Below are 18,776 nucleotides of genomic sequence, written 5' to 3' on the forward strand. Positions count from 1 at the left end.
TTCATTTCAAACGGAAAACATCCAGTGTGGTACGAAAACAAAAAAAAATACTTTAGTAATGTAGTCAATTTCGGGGACTTATAAATTATGGGGTCTGGATATCTATGTACGTATACATCGATGGGTCTGAATCAAGATGTATGGAGTAAAAGTTTTACTCCATACATCTTCGGTCTGGATAGAGCCTGATTCCGGGAAACGTAATATGTCATTCTTGTTAAAGCCATAAAACAAAATAGTTTTTCCATTGCTATGTATGTACGGCATCGGCAAGGGAGACATTCAGACATTTATTGAGCCAATCTTTGTTCGGTTTTATCTTGAGGAAGAAGTACGAAGAGTAGATAGCTTAAACTAACGATTTTGCCCCGTGAATCCATCGGTCAATGACTTACAAAAAACTATGGATAAGCTCTGAATACAATTGTATGAAATTACAAATTTACACAATAATTACTGTCAATCAAATCCAATAAAATGGAAAATAATTTAACGTTCCTATGTTTTAGTTCTTAATTGGTCTAAATCCTTTCAGCTTGTGAGAACGAGCTCAGACCGACGATCGTATGAAAGAAATTTATTTAGAATCATGGCAACAAACATAACATGCTGAGTACAAGTGGCGTCCCAACAAGTGTTCTCATCAATATGTTGCTGTAATACATCACCCACTTGCATGCTCTGTCAGCTATCTAGGCCGATGCGTCCGTAGATGTATTTATAGACAATAATTTATTATCCAAACACCACCGAGCGCCAAGAGCCCACTCGACAAATGATTGAGCCTCAAACGGTTCGACCTTGAAACACTTCTTGAGAAGATATGTTTTATTTCAACATGAATTATGTTTAGTTGACAAAGTGATTTAGATCGCTTGGCTTAGTTGGCGAAGTTGTTGGAGAGTAGTTAAGAGTCGATAGATTCCAAAACGTGTAGGTGTTTTGAAACACAAAGAATTAAAAATGATTTTGGATGGAAGTTTCAGACGCGTGAAAGAGCGGTTAGCGGTAAGCAAGTGCATTTAGGACACTGCAATACACTTGCAATCAAAACGGTTTGAATTCTGATGATTGCTACTTGTGATTGTAAATAAGAAGAAAGTCGGTAGTTTTGTCGTGGTCTACTTTGAAATCTCCGAGAGCTATGAAACGATCCTCTTCACTGATCATACTCATGCAGAACTGGATAAATTCTACGATTTGTTAAAACGATAGTTCGGTTTGAAAATGTACTTGTCCAAACTTAAAGAGTGTCCCTAAAAGTGAATCATGGCTTTCCTAACCATCGTCTTTGGGGAAGCTATACGATAGCAATAACTATTGATTCCTTTACTGTTACGAACATTATACCATTATATAGTCAATGATTATACTGTATATCAAAACATTGAGTTCCCTTTCGGAGGACCCGGGAACTAAAACAGGAAAACGTAGGGTGCTTCTTGGAAATCAATTACAATGATTGTGGTTTCATAGTACAGAAAATCTGCCTAAAGTGGGTAGTTCTGCAACAAGAGGATTTAAGAAGTGGATTTAGGCTCTTTTTTTTACAATTCCGGTTTCCAAAGGATATTTTTTATCTTTGACCTCTCGTTCCAAGTCTTCTCACATGAAGTATTCGATAAGAAGAATTGTACGACAGAAGGGAATCACCCATCACTCCTTTGAGACGTCCATCATTGCTAAATGCATTGTCTCTTGTTGAACACTACAGAATCCCAATATATAACATGAAAGAGAATTTTATATTTCCCATCTCACTATTGGCCCCGACTTTTTCAAACAAATGATAACTCTAACTCGTGGTTGGCGAAGAAGGTGAAGAATTCTGTCCCGACAACGAAACTCGGGATGGAAAAGTCCCCGGGTAAGTGGGAAAACGGGGACACCGAAACTGCCACGACGTTTTACGATCATGCTCCATACTGAAACTGCCACGGCAATTAGTGAGGATTATAAGGGTGTTTTTGAGAGGGCTAGAAACACTGAAACTGCCACGGCGGGTTACCCAGATAGACGGGGAGAAACGGGAGACTCAAAATTCCCATTTCTGTCTTAACCTTTTCTTTCACAATAATACGTTGATTGGAAAAATAAGTGATTGATTTGCTCTTTCGTATTTATATTTTAGGAGTTATTTTATGTTAATTTAAGTTTTTAGGGTTGCGACTGTTAGAGTATTTACTTTATAAGTATTTATTCGGTCTCTTGAGAATATATTTGCTTTAATGAATAATTATTTACCACTAAGAAACAAGTTTTATGTTTCATTTACCACTTTTATAACACTGCATTTTATATGATCTGTTCGACGCTTTTAATTACACGAGAGGTGATCAAATACTAATATAATACTGTAAAACTGTAATATTCAAAAATAGTTTTATTCGCCCAAGACGCTAGGTTGCAGAACTACAAATACTGTACCCAACCATGGTCTGCAGAGGGGCGTTCACGTGGAATCTCAGTGGAATGCCCTCCTATTAGCTTGACTCATGTAATATTTTTCAAATTCCGTATTTCTCAACAGTTTTGTGCCATCCTTCAGAGAGTTAGTAGTAAGGGTGTTGGTGTGTTAGTTATACTTAGTTGATAGTCTTTCGATGGAGGATAAGATATTTGAAGCGAAGAGAAAGGGCGCGGCGTTGTTAGTAGACGGCTACCGTTTTGTTATACAAAGTGTGGTGTTAATAAGTGGTTTTTCTAGAGAAAAATCGGGGAGGATGTCGAGCAAAATGCTTCACATATTATATAGGGTGTCCCACGTAGGGGTTTAAACGTTTGATTTCATATTACGCGCCCATTCATGCACCGAACTTTTTGAAACTTTACACAGTTTACAAAGTAGGTTCTAAAAATATTCTGGAAAAATTTCAACTCCCTAACCTCAGTAGAAACAAAATGGCGGCATATCGAAAAACGTTACTTTAAAAACATTAAAAAAGGTATTTTTGGTTTTATAAAATATTTTTATTGTTACTTTCCAGGGCAATATGACTTTTAAATAAAAAAAAAAAACTAGAATGTAGCCTAATGGAAAACTGAAAATAAATCAAATAACTAATAAATAATAATAATAAATAAATAACTAATAATAAATCATGAAAGTAGTTTTTATAGAACTTGGTAAATTTGTCAATATGCCACCATTTTGTTTCTACTAAGGTTAGGGAGTTGAAAATTTTCCAGAATATTTTTAGAACCTACTTTGTAAACTGTGTAAAGTTTAAGAAAGTTCGGTGCATGAATGGGCACGTAATATGAAATCAAACGTTTAAACCCCTTCGTGGGACACCCGTATATAACAACGAGTAACAGTAACTGAAACGATTTTAACGCGTACCATTCTTCAGTTTCTGTAGTGGGTTGAGTTTAGATAGAGACCTCTAGCTTTTGTCGATATTCTTTCTTCGATATATATTTCTTCGACTAATGGCCTATTAATATGAGGTGTCACTCGATGGGGCCACCAAAATAACCCATTTTTGGTTTAAGAACAAAATTTTAATACAACAAAAAGTTCACTTGCGTGATATAGAGACGTGTACAAAATAAATATGCAAAAATATACACCGAGTCTCATTTCATTCTAATTAAACATGAGAAAATGGGAAACAAATTCGTGTTGATTTCCCACCAGGCGTAACATCCGTGACAATTTTCTGTGATCATAGAAACGACCGAGATTATTACTTGCGATCACGGAAACGCCTAAAAATGAAGAATCGGCATAAGAAACTTTAACGAACATCCGTGATCGTATGTTACGATCGTGGCCAAATCCGTGATAATTTCTAGCGATCAAACGTAGAAATAACTGTGATGGTAAACTACGACAGCAATGATGATGACCGGTGATGATTTCACAATTGCGGCAACATTCGCATTCATCTCCAGCGATTATTTTAACACCCGTAACTATTTTTCGCGATCGACGAAAAATTAATGATCATCTTGCACTTGCGGCTTAGTGTGTGATGATTTATCGATATTGCGCCAATATTCGTGGTCATTTCTACAGTAGTTTCTCGCAATGGCGTTTTTCGATTACGCAAAACGTGTAAGCTCTGTGTTTTCGGGTGGATTTTACGGCAAATATTTGACCATTTTTATTTCCTGGTTTCTTACTAAATTCAAATACAACTCATGGACTTTTTCCTGATACTTAAAATTCACGTGCTATTCCCGGTTGCTAGGTTGGCAGAATTAGGTGACCCTGAATTATCATTACAAGTAGCCTAGGCTAATTAGGATTTATTTTTTATCAACCGTATCTAAAATGTATACTTATCAATTTTGAAGTTTTTATCTGGTATTATTAATATAAACCTGCACATTATTCGCCTTATGTATACAAGTATAATTGTATCTGTATATTTCTTGGCCTAGTCTTGTATTTTATTTGTATTTCGTACTAAACAAAATCTGGACAGACTCGAACTCAATTCTGTGTATTCTAGTCATCACAAAGGATCTCATACTTCGACGCCAATTACTAAGACAATTGGAACGCAGTGCGCGCAGTATTTCCAACTCATTGCTGAAAAGCATGTTTTCATGGTATTCCCAGCTCATTTCTAAATACATTACCTCCACCGCAGCCCGCAGCAAACCTGCACACTAAGTGAATTTCAATTTGTTTGATTGGATTCTTACTAAAATTGTCCATAAACAAGACATATTTATTCCCCATTTAAATAACATTAGATTTAACAAATACCTAGGGTTTACTGCTACGGCGAGGTTAAAAGTGTTTTTTTTTTTGCAAAATATTAATAGTATAGGATGAAATCAATAAATTCGCCAAATATGATCAACATATTTATCACAATTGTGTTTTATTTATACTTCAGGACACGTATCCTGTTGTGCTATTATTTGCATTAGATTATGTTTCTTCTTGTGCAATTTTGACGATGCCTACCTACACCTTGGTATATTTATAAACTGAAAACTTCAAATCTAATGATAAAATATGTGTTTATCGAGTTCTTTAACGCCAGTAATTCACTATAACGGGTTAAGAGCATTCACATAATACATTTAGTAAGACACATTTTACATTCAATTGCAATCTTAATCCTTTAGAACATATTATTTAATTATTTCTGACTTCATCGGTAGTTAAATGGATTTTCTATTGATACTTGATTTAAATAAGTACAAAGTTAGTATGGCCTCTTTTAAGTAGCGACATGAAAAGCATTTAACTAAGTTATGAGCAAAGTAAAGTGTTGTGTTTCAAAATCGTCACTGTGATGAGTGAGGGATATTCTCATTCCCGTTTCTCCCTGCACGTTGCCAAACCAACCTCCCCTTCCTGAGGAATCCGCCGTGGCAGTTTCAGTGTTTCTAGCATTCTCAAAAACACCCTTATAATCCTCACTAATTGGCGTGGCAGTTTCGGTATGGATTATGATCATAAAACGTCGTGGCAGTTTCGGTACAGCCGGGAAAACGGACTGGTGGGTCGGTGAAGAAGAAAGAGGAAGACCTTCCACAAGGGAGAAAGCCAAGCCTGAACCACAAAAGTGGAAAGCCTTGAACATGTCGAGACACGCACGAGGCGCGTGGGAGAGAGAGAGACGGAGGATGTTCTGTCTCACTCTACACTCTACACTCAACAGTTCTACAGTAGCACAGAAAACATACTACTATAACCACAGTAGTCTACACTGACACTCCGACAACGGTTATCACTGAGATACTGCGCAGTGGAATACAAGAGTCATCGCTAGATACCGGGAAATTGTGCTGCATTGCGAGAACGAGAAGACACGGTCTGATATTGAACAATCTTATACAACACTTGTGATCAATCACCGCATCACTTTGTCACTGAGGGTGGCAGCCAAGCAGAAAGAAATGCCAATGTTGAAGTTGTGTAGCAAGCTTTAGAACAAAACTGGACTTAGTGGTGTAAATGATTGCTGTCGAATACACCAACTTAAGCCAAACTGAAGGGACAACCAACTGCAAGAGCATCATTTAGGTCACATAAACAATGTCAGTAACAACTAATATGGAGGGAGATGAGATTTTAGACTAGCACACGCCGATTGGCCCATTTCACAATGTTATTTTTTTTTACAAAATTGGCTGTCTACTTCAGTAAAGGTCATTAGCGACAGTTACTTCGCTGTCATCCAAAGTGATCACTTTACTCCTTGTTTTCTACAAACTACAAATAACGTTGCCTATTTCGACTCGTTCTATACACCAGACTTCAGCACTGGGTATTACACCACACTAGACAGACAAAGGTTTCAAAGGAAGTGACAAACCCATTAGCACAGTCATGCGAAACAACGCAAGACCGCAACAGCAAGAGGCCGGCCAAAGTCCAGCGAGTACACACACACACACGCGTGGCATACAGTAGTAAATATTGGCATGTAAACAAACCACTGCGCTGCCGTTGTCGTACACTACACTTCACCTTCACACCACTTTGGGTAACACCAGGAGCTCCTCCTGTATGGGTTCTGATAGGCCATTGCCTAGAATTTCGAGTTACATAATTAGGAAGTTTGGTTGTGATTTTGGGTTCTAAACTATCGAGATAACAATACAGCAAACCTCGTTCCACTATTTAAAACTACATTGATACAGCACTAGAGTAGTATAAGGATTGGGGAGGGAGCTAGTCTTGTGGTAAAGCGTGTGACTTTGGTCCCAGCGTCCTGCGGTTCAAATCCCGCCAACCACCAGAAGATTTTATCCACGTGTTGGTGTTACGTTTGACGTGTTGTTGAACAGTTCTGAGAGCCTCTAGAGTACTAGATAGGTAGTGAAGTTAGGTCAATAAATAACTCTTTCTGGAGGGGGGGGGGGTCAACGATAAAGACTTTTGTTGCCGAGTTGGAATCAGTGATCTTGCAGATACGGAGTTTGCTAAGACTCCCCTATGAGGGCGTTGAAGGATTGTTCTTTCAAAAGCAAAACAAACACCAAGATGAACTCTGCGGGTAAGGTCAACATTCTCTACCCTCTCTCCCCCCAGGGCGTGGGTGTAGGGGACGGGTCAGGGCCGAGGGCGAGGCCCTACCGACCTTGAGACGAGACAATCAGGAGTCCACAGCAGCCAGCATCCCGGCCGTGTCTCATGGCGGGGGTTCAGACCAATGTGATAAAGGTAAATTGATGACTGTACAGTATACAGAGAATGTATTCACCTGTATTTACAGTCAACTCGAGATCAATTTAATTTTTGGCTATTGTAAAAATCCATTGATTTAAATTTGAATAGTCAAGTAGAACATTTATACAGTACTGTATTTTCCACTAAAAAAACTAGTTTTCTAAACTGATTGTGAGCATGGTGCGTGTAATAAAGAGTAAACTAGTTTTAATTTCTTACACATATTACTTCATCTTCGTTTCTACAACTACAGGGTGTCCCACGAGAGGTGTCTCAAATTGATTACGAACGGCTTAACGTACAAGGATGAAATAAAATTATTTCCCACTAAATCGACCCCAAGGAATAACGTTAAAATATTTTTAACTTTTTTCAAATACAGGGTGTGCCAAAAACTGAGGGTCACTAGTTCGAATCTCGGACTTTTCAAATGTAAACATATGTCATGTTATACATCATTTTAAAGGTATTTGATAGACAAACATTTTGGCGAAAACCAAAATTAGTTATCTTTTTCCGTTTCAAAATGGCGGCAGTTTTTTTGAAAGAAATCTATATTTTTTTAATACTCTGTATTTCCTATACCAATGCATTTAGCACTTCTCCGGTTGCATTTTCTTACTCGTTATGAAATTAGCTTTACTGTGATATGCAACAAGTAACGGTTTTTTGAAATAATAAAAATTAAAAAAAAAATTATTTTTGAAAATTTGCAAATGCTCATTGTTCAAAATTTTCAAATAGCAACATATGTCAAGTGGCACATCATTTTATAGGTTTTTCAATTCCTAACAACTTTGTAATTTACACTTACTTCGTATCTCTTTTAGTTTTTGTGTAAATAACAAAAAACCTAATTTTCCTATATCAAATGCATGTTATTTGGGTTTGACATGGTTCAACACTAAATGAAGTGAAGCCTTTAGTGTCAAACCCAAATAACATGCATTTGATATAGGAAAATTAGGTTTTTTGTTATTTACACAAAAACTAAAAGAGATACGAAGTAAGTGTAAACTACAAAGTTGTTAGGAATTGAAAAACCTATAAAATGATGTGCCACTTGACATATGTTGCTATTTGAAAATTTTGAACAATGAGCATTTGCAAATTTTCAAAAATAAATTTTTTTGGAATTTTTATTATTTCAAAAAACCGTTACTTGTTGCATATCACAGTAAAGCTAATTTCATAACGAGTAAGAAAATGCAACCGGAGAAGTGCTAAATGCATTGGTATAGGAAATACAGAGTATTAAAAAAATATAGATTTCTTTCAAAAAAACTGCCGCCATTTTGAAACGGAAAAAGATAACTAATTTTGGTTTTCACCAAAATGTTTGTCTATCAAATACCTTTAAAATTATGTATAACATGACATATGTTTACATTTGAAAAGTCCGAGATTCGAACTAGTGACCCTCAGTTTTTGGCACACCCTGTATTTGAAAAAAGTTAAAAATATTTTTACGTTATTCCTTGGGGTCGATTTAGTTGGAAATAATTTTATTTCATCCTTGTACGTTAAGCCGTTTTCCAGTAATCGATTTGAGACACCTCTCGAGGGACACCCTGTATAAATTTCACTTTCAGCTGCATATAAAACTAATAAAGGACATACAGCGAATAAGAAGCATATAAAAGCGAATGCATATTTCTAAGAGCAAATCACCACAGCAAACATCAACAGCGAATGCAGCTTATGTGAATCGACCAGCAGAAACTGTGCCAAAGTATGACCGTTAAAACACCACATAAAACAGCCCTTGAATGTCAGTGCCACAATAGAATGACGCCATGGGAGTAGAGGGGTGTAGAGAGGCGGGGGTGGTTTGTTCGACCCCTTTACTGAGGGGATGATTTCCGACGTCGAACTTGAACCATGGATGAAACCTCTCCCCTGTCAGATTGTAGATCTTTGTTGAGCTTTGCACAAAAGAAAACGAACCTTGAATCTCTCCTGAAGAACAATTACTTGCTAACTTGTAACTTTGGACAACAATTTATACAAACTCGTGAACAATACCCAGTAATCTGAACCTAAGTTTCTAATCAAGCAGCTTTGGAAGAAAAAAAATATTCGTCAGTTTGAACCCTAAAACACTTTCTGATTAAATACAAAAATAGTCGTCAGCTCAATAACTTTGGGAATTCTCTTTCGAAGTAAATTGTAAAAACCCTGATGCTAGTAGATTGGGTGTTTCTAACCCCTACCACAACTCTTTAAACTTCATCGATAACCCAACAATAACAATTATATTTTCACTACAATATCTTTATCTTAAAAAAAAATCCCTTTTCACGACACGAGCTGTAAACACTTCTTTGGACGAACTACTCTTAATCTGAATCCGATTTTAAGTTTCTGAATCCCTCCAAATAGGCCGTCGAGAGCCTAGAGATGAATGTCCCCATATCTTAACGACCAGACACTGTTTACCATCAGACCAAACACAACACGTCTGTTGGACCAATCACAACACTCCCTTTGTAATCATTGACGACAAAGTCACAAGTGGAAGTGCTTTGACACTAGAAACACAGTGACAGTTTCGTTAAATATAAGGGGTGGCATGTGAACAAGATCTCCCTTTAAAATATATAGAAAAATGTTAATTTCATACTATGTATTCAAATGTCAAAGCTGAAATCGATGATATCTGTCCACGTTATTCTGCAAATCAAGTTTTCTCCCCATCTTGTCATATTGTTAAAAGACCATTGACATTGAACATTTTACAAATTGCCAGCCACTCCTCATTCCAAGAACAAACTAATCCACTTAAAATAATAGTTGCAACCATACATCAAACTAGGTTAAGGAAAACGTCTTATTTCAATGCAGATTCTAAAACGACGCCAGCCTGTAGAAATTTCCAATTTAAATTCGCATCCTACACATAGTGGACGCAGATTGTGCAAGAATAGCCACACTTATATCTTGGACGTTCTGGCTGCCGACGATCTCTATCTTAGTGAATCTCTATTATTTCTGAACGAATCCCTCACTTAAAATTGAAACTGAACCAATTGGGAACATTTTAAATTATCGATGTTCATTACATTCATAACCAAATTGATTGGGCTGGACTTGGGCACAGTTACTTCGGGATTTCAAAATGTTCAATGTTTACGAGGCAACAGCTTCAGCATCAGCTTTTACTGCGCTGTAAACCACGTCAAACAGCTTTCGAATTTCAAAACCAACAGCAAGTCGTATAGTGTTAACCTCTACGTGTTGGGATTTGTAAAGTTCAGACTAATGAACAACCATCATTATGACACCTATCAAGACCCTCTCTATCCTACAATTTACAATGTTGTGCCGTTACCCCTATTGAAGGTGTCAGTTACTTTATCATTCATGTAATACCTTCATTCATTTGCAAGATGTACCCACAATTTTAACAGTATATTGTGAACGAAACTGCCTGACCTCGATTTGGGTAACATTTTTGAATATTATTTCCCCTAGCATCTAAAGACGTCATCGCCATCCCTGGCTCAGGTCTGGGACATGTTTGCATCTTGGGAAACGGACATTTAGTCCCAGAAATAAAATTGACCCGAGGGTTTATAGTTTAGTTAAGTTAGGTTAGGTCTGCAACTGGGACCGATTGTCCTACAACCTAGCATCTCATAATAATCCGGCAGCTCGATTGTTGAGGATTGTTGAGGCCTCATTCGATACTCGGAAACTCATGTTTCAACACTCATGTCGACGTGTGGTTGCGCGTGTGTGTGCGTGTGTGTGACCCTGTGTGGTGCAACAGTGTGAGAAAGTAGTTGCAACTACAAGGAGGACCGCTACTACACGGAGGTCGCCATTGCAACATCACTACTGCCGCAAAGTATCCACAACAAAGGACAGAAAATGTATACTGCAATACTATACAGCGAGTGCGGGTAGTGTAGTGTTGGAGCGCGGGACCACTTAAACAGCTGTGATCACAAAAAGGTTGAGCGCGGGCCTCAGTCACAAAGGCCCCGGGTTCAAATCCCACCAATAACCAATGGTCTTGTCCGTGTGCTAATTACGCGACTCTCTTACCCTAGCCTGAAGTAATGTTTAAAACGGTTCAGGGAACCTAGGGTCCTAGGATGCAAGGTGAAGGTAAAACTTCTCTGAGCATGTATGTACTGCACACATTCTTCTACCAGAGATGGGGGTATGTAGAGAGGGTCACAAATTCGGACGGTTGACTAAGTTCTCCTACCTAACAGAAGATCAGGCACCGTGTTTTACAAATTGATTTAACTTTGTACTGTACCTCCTAGGTGCTCTGAACCTTTGACCTGATTTGGCAGTTTTCTCCAACACTGCTCGGAATTAGAAGGAAAATGCAAAAGCTGTCAAAATTCGTACCACACACCTCTCTAGTCCCTCGTATTCTCGGATTCAAATAACCCACAAAGAGACGGGGTTTTGCCATGGAATGAGCTTCAAAATCCTATCAAAATAAATCTAAGCTGTATTTGAAAAAAAAAAACAATCTGCCTAGTATAGGATGACGACTGTTTTAGCATTAATTGGGGATGGTTATTGACTAAACCCACACGAATTGTGTATATTCCCTCGAACCACAGAAAACATACTATAGTAGTATGTTTTGAAAAACATTGTTTGCTGTGCTCGAACTGACGCTATATTACATAGGATGGACGCAGAAAAGTAGTAGAGGAGAAGACAGTTTTGGCAGTACCTTCACCTACAGGTTATCATCCTGTGCAGTTCAAACTAATAGTAAAGCCTTCCGACTAGGAAAAGGGAAAGGAAATGTTTCGCTATCCCTAACTTTCCTGAAAGGGTAACGTTTGAACATTTCCGACATGGACAGCTTAACTATCTACTTTTATTGCAGTACAATAGCTCATACTTCCCGTCCGTACCGTACCTCAACATAAAAGATTTTGCAGAAACTTTCTTAACCGTGTTTATAATAGGATAATAAAATTGTCACAAACGTCGGGCAAGTTCCCACCATCAGTATTTTACATTGATCAATTCAAATGCTGTTTTTTTCCAGACCGAGGTTGTACATCGAATAGATAAAGTTAACACACCGCTCCATCACCGAGCATGACCTATTTTGTTTACTTATTTCATTCAAATATGGGACGGAAAACAAATAACATTTACCACTCAAATTACGCAGTTATCAATGTGTTATCACACCAGCCTTCTCGAGTTGCACACAATCATCGCATGACCTACAGCCGCTGCACAACGAGGCCGTCAGCTCTGCAAGGATTTCCTCTTTCAAACGTAGTACAGTAGTGGCTTTGGCAATGATAACTGATAAGTTTTTACTGCACATCGTATTCTTAATTGGATAATCACAGATCTAACTTCACAAAAAGTCCGTGAAGATGCTAACTCAACCGCCAGAGCTAAGAATATGTTTTGTACCGTGATCGTATTGTTTCAGAACCAGAAAACTCGGTGATGTAAGATTTAATCACATGTAAAACGCCAATTTAATATACTGACGTATTCCAAACCACGTTGTCAAAGTTTTCCACGATTTTACATGTTGTAAAGCCTTTTACGATCCTTCGTAAAGACCACAGGATAGCGTTTGCGTTATCGGCGCTACAGCATAACAAACCAAACCCAGCTGTTTTCGCAATAGACAAAATTTAAAACCGATCCCAACATTTCCGTGACGCTCTCATTGTCGAGATATATTCTCTAGCCACAAGCGCCACTTTAGTCCAACACTGAACACTGAACTTTCCATCTTCACGTCGTGGTGCGTGCGTTTCACAATGACGTGATCGCAGCGTGTAAAATATGCGTGCCGCGACTGTACAGTGTACATGTACACTCGGTGCACGTTAAAGTAGCGCAGTGTTATATATTATTATATCTCCTAGCTAGTGATATATTTATATTTCCCAAATATGGAGTATGGTCTATTAGTTTTGTGCAAGTCAGTATCCGCGATCGCACGTAGTGTAATCAATTCTTTACAAATACGGTATTCCACTAATTACAATTTAGATAATTGAACGCGTTTGATGAAAAATCTCTATAAAACATTTGCAATGTTAAATATATTATACGTCACGTCGATAATAACATGAAACAGACGTGTGTAACTTTAAAATTACTGTTTGAGAAAAAGTAATAAAAGCATCAGAGTTTGAACATAACCGCTTTACAATTTTCCCCTCTCCCAAAATAACGTTAATCCCCAAAGTGTGGCTTTTTCACATTTTATAAGATATATTGAATTTAGGTTTACAGCATGTTCCCTGTATAAAAACATTGTGTATTAAATTTAAAAGCAATTCAGCATCAGGATTGAGACCCTCGCCTTTAGTAAACCCCGTGCCCCAAAAAATCTACCACATACAAGTTTATGAATACACAAATCCCTTTTACAACTACATAACAAACTCAAAGAATAACCTGGCCACCTTTCAAAGCTACGAGCGAGTACTCGTCATAACCATATCCTTAGTAACAACGCCGTAGGATTTCCAAACAAAGATAACAGTGCGAGTACCGTAATGTTAAGTGGCACATCGGGCATTGCTCGTCATTGTTCTACCATGGTGGTGCGTGACAACCCCCCCCCCCCTACCCCCACACAACCAGTGTCACGTGACTAAGCGTTCACTATGGTATAGGGGTCAAATTGAACGTTCACCTCAAACGCCGCATTTACCCCTTTACAAATTAAAACACATGTCAACAGATCCACTGATTCTTTATAAAAGTATATTTTTTTCCCCAACGTTTTAAACTATGAAAACAAGAAGGTTGTTCTTCTTGTTGTATCAGCTGTTTCCACACGACAATTTGAAAAGGAAAATACGCAAACCAAACTTTAATGACTTATATAGTCTAGTTTGAAACAGTAATTGTGATAATTATGATAAAACCTACGGCGTAATTGTTATTCTTACTCGACCTTGTCTTATGGGGAAATCCACTACCTAATTAAAAGTAATCATCTTCCTCAAAAACATCTTTGAACGAATGAATTACCAACGACGATATATTTCCAACGTCAACATCAAGCACAATAACATACGATAACTGTGCAATTTAGCAAATAATAGGCTAATGTGGTCACTGAAATAAACAAAACTGTTAAGGAATTTGTAGGAAACAAAAACATAAAACTCTTGACGTGCTCAACAATAAAACCGTAGAACAACCGTTATCTTCATCGATGTATCTCTATTACGTGCTAGTTTTGACAAAACATCGAAGTAGAACGATAAATTGCGACTATTTGTAACAAAAAACAAGTGTTTAGTGTAGCTGCGATGACGCGCACCACACTGTTGTGTATGTGTGTTTGTGTAATTGTGTTTCTGTTGTATACACAGTGCGCAGTGTGGTGGTGGGTGACAGGCAGTCTGCTAGCGCGAGCAGTACGCGCATGCGCACAGAGATAATGCACTTGGTTGTTCGTTGTTCTGTTAATATCGATGACTCGTATACACGAGCCGAGCGCGTGAAACTCTCGAGCTTGTGGAAAAAAATTGTTTTAACATTTTTAAATATTTTGATTAAATTTATTTGTTCATGACACGGCATAGTATTTTAGCATAACTGTAACATGACCATATGTCAACTTTTTTTGTTGAGATTTTGCAACATTTATGACGTTAATTTACTGCCTTTTTTATTAATGGTTGAAGTTTTCTTTAAATAAGTGCTGGGATAGAATTTAAGCCTCCTAGAACCTCGTATAGTTGTCCAATTTCCTATTACCTACAATTAGATCTCTTCTTGTAGATGGTTTGGATTTACTCCCTGTCTTTAGAAATCCGCACTAACATTTAGAGATGTAAAATTTTGACTTATTCACATCATTATATAATAACAATATAATTTTAATCGAACAGTACAGAGTGCTTAGTACATAAGAACTTTGACATTTTATCTCTGCATGATTACATCAACGAAATAGGAATAAGTGATGATCATGAAATGCAAGCTACAGAAAATGACTCAAAGTGCAATAAGAAAATGCATCTGTTCCCCCCTCTCACTCTCTCTCCTCCCCCACCCCACTTTACTCCCACTGAGCTACCCTCCCCCTCTCTCTCATGTAGAACAGCAATTGAGCAGGGCATTTAAACTTGAGGTCAAGTACAGACTTCAAAGAGAGAAACTAAACTTCAGGCACCACTGATGAATAGGAGTGAATTTATGTTATTAACCTATAAATCTACCTCTCTATAGAAATCCTGTTGACAATTAAAATTGCACCAGTTCCTGTTAATCCAAAGCCTAAACAATCTTTGATTAGGAGCCTATTGGGAATGATAACGACCACTATTTTCAGAAAATTACATTTCAAATTGTAAATAATAATAGGTAGGTAATAGGAAAAAATATTATTGAAAACCTCAACTTTTTGTATTCAATGGAGTATCCTAAACTCTAGGTAGGTTCTAAAACCAAGTCAGGCCTACGTCTTACATTCCTTATGAAGTATTGATAATACTGTACTACCAGCCCTACTGTAAAATAAAGGAACAATTTTGACTGTGCATGAGTTACACCCCCAAACTTGTGAAGAGAGTCAAATTTCCTTGTATAAATTATGCATACTCTTCTATGAATGGTGATAGTGATTAGTTAGCTTAATTAAATCAAATCATTCAGAGGTATTTTAATTTATGGAGACACTTTACACCCCTGCCGACTTAAGATCTGTGTACTCGCCGTTTGTAATTTTTCCAATTATTCTAAAATTTCAGCATTATTTTCTAGTCGCAGTAGATAACCTTTTTTTGTTCCTAAAACACAAGTTCATTGGCTTTTTGTAACAGTTGTTTTAAATTATTTACAATAGGTACCTAAAAATAGAGGGAAATTTAATTTTGCCTTTTACATAGCCTAATATTGATAGTATGACTTTTTGAAAACTCTTAAAAAATAGTTAAATAAATAAACTGAAAATTAGTAAAATAAAATAGATATCTGCTACATACAAATTGCTTGGTATCCTTCAGTAAAGAAAGATCTCGATCGATAGTAAAGTTTACCAACATTTGTTGTAAGTATACTACAGAGCAAGCACAATCATACTGCTTGATAACAAAGACACAAGGTCTACTGTACTGTGGAGCAAAGATATAAACAAAAGAAGAAAAACTATAAACAAAGGCAAGTAGAGGTGCAGACAAGGAGTTAGCAACAGAGAAATTCATTACCAAGGAAAGGCTTTGTTGGTAGAAAACTGTTCTTTCAAACAAAGAAAAACTATTATCTAGCCTACATCTCAAGTCCACAAACACAACATATGAATTTATGTCACGCTTCCCGTTATAGGTTACCGTAATTAATTAGTTCCAATTCTGGTCATTCATTAAGAATTTCAAAATTCAATTCAAAACTCCATATGACATACAAACTGATGCATATAAGTTAGTTAGACTATAGGCCTACATACATCAATACGATGGGTGTATGCCTACGTAGTAAGTGTTGTCAGTTGTTTCCGCAATAGGAAAATGTATAAAAACCAGAAAAAAAATATGAAAATATGTTAACTGAATCTTTTCTCTTTGAAGCAAAAGTTCCGGCTAGATTTTAATGATGTAGAAACATAGAGTGAGTACTTTTTTTATCATTATCAGTTTTTATCAGTTGACAGTTGGGAAGATAAAAGAGAATTTTTTAGACACTAAGACAATTAGTAAAAAACATTAGTGCTTTGCTTTTTGCATTTGTACGGGCTCAAAGGTAATACATTTAAAAATAAAAAATGGTTAATTCAAGCCCCAACACATCAAGAAATTTGTTGGAAAAGATAGTTTTTATGGTTTTATATTGAAAGGTATACAGACAGATAAATACAGTATTTAGCTTGGCATTTCTTTATTTATAATCATAACGATTTTATATAAGTTAAGCCTGATCTCTATTTTGCCATTTGAGCCAGAAATCAATAGTTTAATTGGACTAGCATTTACTGGTCCTACACCTAAGATGCATAGGTAGGCATAATTGGTAAATACAATTTCTATCAATAAAACCATTTATTACTACTATCTACCCAAATACAACTTTTCATTAATAATTTTTCAAACAAAAGTGCAATAAGTCAGTTGTGACCTCTGATGCTAGTGATCAAACAAAGAGAGGGTAGAACAAAGAAAATTCCCTCAGAAAAGGACTTATCCACTATATTACTGTGTAAAACGGACTGTACTCACCTTTAGAGGGAATTAAGATCCTAAATTGCACTTGGTGAAAGATACTTTAAGTTAAGAATAGCAAAAGATTTGGCACTTGGTGGAAAATAAACTGGTTGAATTTGTTGTTGTGGTTCCTTCCACAACAGCTGTTCAACTGAAGTCTGTGGCGTAGCCCGGATCAGCTGTGGCTGGCGACAGGTCGAGAGCGCATGCGTCCCCCCACCACTACTCTCCATTTCAATAATATTGACCCACAACAATCATCAGCTGTACGACCAAGCCGAAGCGAAGCCAGTTCCGTTTGGGGAAAGATAACAACAGGGATCGTGACGTCATCGGCTGTGCACTGATTATCAAGGGGGTATTGACCCTGTTCGGTAGAATATTATATTATGTTTATTGTTTACCAATGCTGTAGAATTAGAACTGCAGCTAACAAATTACCCGGCAGACAGCAAAAAAGCCAGAAGAGAATACGTATCTCTGAAGTGAGAAAACCGAAAACAGTTTACATATATTTTTTGGAAATAGAATTCGTGTACAGAGTACAAAACTTCATAGGTCTAGCGATTCCACTATATTATCGTAGAGTGTCGACCACTCCTCAGCCATTTTCATGACTGTTTTAGTCCAACTGCGTACCGAAAACAACATATTTTTTCATGAAATTATAATTTTGGATTTATTTCACCTGCAAGTAAAACATAACATAGGCCTAACGTCCACATATGTTCACAAATTTGCCGGTCTACATTAATTTATCAATAGGGGCTGTTTAATAGTTCGTATGATCTGAAAATAAAGGTAGTCCTAATGCAGATAGTGAATTTTAAACCCCCTTCTGTTGAATAGATAATACAAAATATTATATTTTGCCACCCCCTCGCCACCTTGTGCGGTGGAACTGACCTTTTGGCACGTCTCCGGGCTATTTCTATCCCCCGCTATTTTAGCAGATGTTTGGCAGAAGTTTCAGTAGGCCGAACTCTGCCAAGTTTATATGAACATCGGTGGTGCCAAACAATAACTGCTCGTGAACAGTGCAAGGGGTTCGAAATAAAACTCAGTTAATTGATTTGAGAAATGCTGTATAGATCAAACATTTTGACTGACAATGACGTTATTTTCATGAAGAATAATTTAGTTGCTGTCTTTTGCTGAGGAGATACAGCCTCAATAGAGCCTGGAAATTCAAGTAGTCAAATGTTTCGCAATGTTTTTTTTTTACTTATCAATATAAAAATGTAAATTATGTAGAGAAGCATCGATTTCGTCCAAATTTTCGAGTTTGAGCTTTGGGATGATATATCCGTTTTTGTCCCCCCTGAACCCAAAAAAGTGGTTTCGAAGTGATGTCTTTCTGTGTGTCCGTGTGTCTGGATCGTCTGGATGTGTACAGAACTACAGACTACACTCTGTGGTCGGATTTTGATGAAAATTGGTATGTGAGTGTTAATCCATGGTAT

At 37.1% G+C, this 18,776-nt stretch overlaps 1 protein-coding gene across 1 annotated transcript in view; it reads right to left on the minus strand.

Moving 5' to 3' along the window:
* Window positions 1-17,464, minus strand: part of LOC128994223 (tumor protein p53-inducible nuclear protein 1-like) — a 35,811-nt gene extending 18,347 nt beyond the window's left edge. The window contains exon 1 of the mRNA XM_054418604.1: window positions 17,329-17,464. The gene's annotated coding sequence lies outside the window, so the exon portion shown is untranslated. The remainder of the gene's footprint in view (window positions 1-17,328) is intronic.
* Between the last annotated feature and the right edge of the window lie 1,312 nt (window positions 17,465-18,776).

The sequence above is a fragment of the Macrosteles quadrilineatus genome, unplaced genomic scaffold, assembly GCF_028750875.1.
Source record: "Macrosteles quadrilineatus isolate MER2022 unplaced genomic scaffold, UCM_ALF_1.0 Scaffold_5__1_contigs__length_97177068, whole genome shotgun sequence".
In the NCBI taxonomy this organism is placed as follows: Eukaryota; Metazoa; Arthropoda; class Insecta; order Hemiptera; family Cicadellidae; genus Macrosteles; species Macrosteles quadrilineatus.